This window comes from Cupressus sempervirens, chromosome 3, assembly GCF_028749045.1.
Source record: "Cupressus sempervirens isolate cs-2001-9-10 chromosome 3, ASM2874904v1, whole genome shotgun sequence".
Classification (NCBI taxonomy): domain Eukaryota; kingdom Viridiplantae; phylum Streptophyta; class Pinopsida; order Cupressales; family Cupressaceae; genus Cupressus; species Cupressus sempervirens.
In genome coordinates, this window is record NC_143120.1 from 261,987,882 (window position 1) to 261,991,308 (window position 3,427).

General features: G+C 31.5%; 1 pseudogene across 1 annotated transcript; it reads right to left on the minus strand.

The window, feature by feature from the left end:
- Window positions 1–369: 369 nt before the first annotated feature.
- LOC149565896 (xanthotoxin 5-hydroxylase CYP82C4-like) lies at window positions 370–2,729 on the minus strand (annotated as a pseudogene). The gene is made up of 2 exons (XR_016362081.1): window positions 1,762–2,729; window positions 370–1,125 (listed from the first exon to the last, which is right to left on the minus strand). The product of XR_016362081.1 is annotated as a xanthotoxin 5-hydroxylase CYP82C4-like (transcript).
- Between the last annotated feature and the right edge of the window lie 698 nt (window positions 2,730–3,427).

Consider the following 3,427-nt stretch of genomic DNA (forward strand, 5'->3'; position numbering starts at 1 on the left):
TAGGTTGTTAGTTAGAAGAAATTTTTTTTTCTCTATTTATTGTAAGTGTTTTTTAAGAGTTCTAGAACCCTTCAAAAAATTTCTATAAATAGGTTTTGGGGCCCTTTAAATATTATTTGATCTTTTATTGGATAATTTATTAATTTAGAAGTAATAAAAATAATAATTGTTTGATTACAACATGAAGAGATGACGTTTTTAAACTTTATTAACAATTTTTTTATTTATAATAAATTAAGAAAGAATTATTTACAAAACTGATCACATTATTAATACATAAACTATTTATACTTACTACATTTAATAATAATATTTCTTTAATTTCTTAAATGTGTATTAGTTGATCAAATAAGAAATATGGAATATGGATTTAACTTTAGGATTTTTGGTATCATGCTTTTCCATAAAAAGAGAAAGTAAAGTACATTTATTTCTATACTCATTTTCTAAAATAGATTGAAACATTGAGCATTTACTCTATTGTTGGATACTATATATATACAAATGAGAAGCAAGACGAGGCTCAATAACAACCTCCAAAGGTACTTGTTTTGGCATTGTCAACCCAACTCCTTCATTTAAGTCAAGGATTTTATCATGAGGAATTGACCAATCAAAGCTTTGTAGTAACCTTGCAAGGGTTATTTGCACCATACACATTCCCAAGGAAGCACCTGGACATCCTCGCCTTCCTATCCCAAAAGGGAACATCTCAAATTCATTTCCTAAAGTTTGTATGCTTTCAATTTCTATATTTTTCTCCAAAAAACGTTGAGGAATGAACTCTAGTGGTTGATTCCAAATTCTTGGGTCTCTATGAATTGTCCATGCATTTACTAATAGTATTGTTCTTGCAGGAATATGGAAGCCTCCAACTGTGCATGCTTCAATAGATTCATGTGGCGAAAGTAAAGGTGCAGTTGGGAAAAGACGCAATGTTTCTTTGACTATTGCTTGCAAATATTTTAGCTGTGGTATATCAAACTCTTCTACTAATCTACTTTTCCCAATTTTAGAATCAAGCTCCTCTTGGACAATCTTCATTATGTTGGGATGCAATATTAATAATGACAATGCCCATTCTATGGTTAGTGAAGAAGTGTCTGTACCTGCACTAAATAGATTCTAAAAGAGAAAAATAAATTAGTACAATAAAAATAACAAGTATAGGAAAAGTCTACCCTAAATCATAGATTTTTATCCAACAAAAATTATATATATAATCTAATCTAGGAAAAAATGTGTATTCATCATTATGAACTACGACAAAAAAAAAAACCATATACACCATTATGAACTACGAAAACTTGGTGAAGTTGAAATATTAAAAAATCATCTAGTCAAAATCATATCTGAAAATTATATAGATTTATAATATTCAAAACCACACTTTAAAAAACTAAAAATAATTGCCAAAATAAGAATATAAGTTTCTTATTGGTCATTTTATGTTTGATATTAAAAAAAAAAAAATCCAACAAAAAAAAGTGCAATTCTATAAGACATATTTTCTATAATATAATTTTAATAATAGTATTTTTTTAAGATATTAAATTGAAATAATTCTTAATTGATTTCAACATAAATAAAGAAATTATAAGAAATTATTCTAAAGCTTAAGCATCTTGAATTTTACATTAAAATACTAAATAGTCAAAATTAACTTACATTCTCAAACATCCTTAAGATAAGGATTACCTAAAATTAAACCAAATAAATATACTTTTCAGAAAGGGTAAATATACATGAAAACGAACTTACCACAGCAATGGCTTTGACGAAGGTATCTTTGTCAGGGATTGATTCACCATTCTCATCAGCCTGCGAGATGAGCACATCTATGAAGTCCATGTCTTCCTTCTTCTCTGGTAGATTTTCTCTGTGCTTCTCCACTATTCTCTGCAGGTAAGGATCCATTTTCCCCTGCACCCTCTTCATAGCCCTCTCGTACCCTTGCAAATCAAACCACTTCAGCAGGGGAATATAATCCCCAGCATTGACACACCCATGGAGCATGAAAGACTCCTCAATCAGATGTAAAATTTCTGCACAGGACATGTCCCCTTCCTCCTCAAACCACTGATCGCCCATTATCATGGTCATCATAACATTCAAAGCCATCTGAGACAAAACACTTCTCATATTAACTGTGGCTTTCATCTGAGCCTGTTGAAACAGAATATTCAGAGTTTTACTAATCTCCCTCGCTCTCTTGGGCCGGAATACTTGGAGCTGTTTAGAAGAAAGAAGCTCGAGTACACAAATTTTCCTGGTATTTCTCCAGTATGAACCATATGGAACCCACCCTAGAAATTTATAATTATAACCCAGATGCTTTCCCTGACTGAGAGGAGGCCTAGAAGCAAAACACACATCATTTACTGTAAAACATTCTTTGGCTATTTCTGATGAACTTACAATCAACACTGGGCGGCTGCCAAATTTGAGGTGCATGATGGGTCCATAAACTTTTGAGAGTGAATCGAGAATTCTATGAAAGGGCTTTTCTTTCTCTACAAGCAGATGAAAATGGCCTATTATGGGTAGCGATCTGGGTCCTGGTGGGAGTCTATGCTTATCACTTCTATCCTTTTTCACCAAAACAGCTATTATTGCAAAGAAAATGGCCGTGGCAAAACCAAGTACTAAATTGGAATTCATACTGGATAATATATTGAGGAGTAGTGAATTCACCATCCCTTTGTTCTCAATATTGTTTTGATATAATGAACATCTGTGTGGGTAGATATAGATGCCTTAGGCAATTGTTTATACACAATAATTGTCAAGCCTGATGGATACATGTATTTATTTTAATAAAAAAGTTGTCGGCAAAGAAGTCAAATTAAAACGATAGCTATATAAAGATAAAGATACCCTAATAATAATAAAATTTCCTGATAGTGATATTCCCAATAATTTGAATGGCTGACGCTGCCGTGAAGAGTGCACCTCAACAACAATTTTCCATAGAAATATATCAAATCAGTAGTTGACGTCCATAAATATTATGATAAAAATCAATGCTACCAGAGACCAGCTCCACACAATATTTTATTGGATTTTTAAATAACCTCATTAAAGTCGCATGTGCGTGCCAGCTCGATTGAAAAACAAGATCGCTAACATTTAGACCTTCGCTGATTTAGTTTTATTTTTTAATTCAGGTCAAACAGTGTCATTTCGTAATTTCATTGGTTTTCCATGTTCAAAATAGTTTTTTATTGTTTGGTTGATTGCGAAGTCTCTGTTTTTTATTAACCTCAATGTCTTAAATTATATTATATGATTCTTATCAGAATACTTAAACGAGATTTCGAAAACAGATAAAATGTGTATTGTAATTTAATTATTTTTAATTATGTATGTTGTTTTCTTAAAAAGCAGGGTGGCGCAACTATGATATAAGAAGCACTCTAAGTTTAGC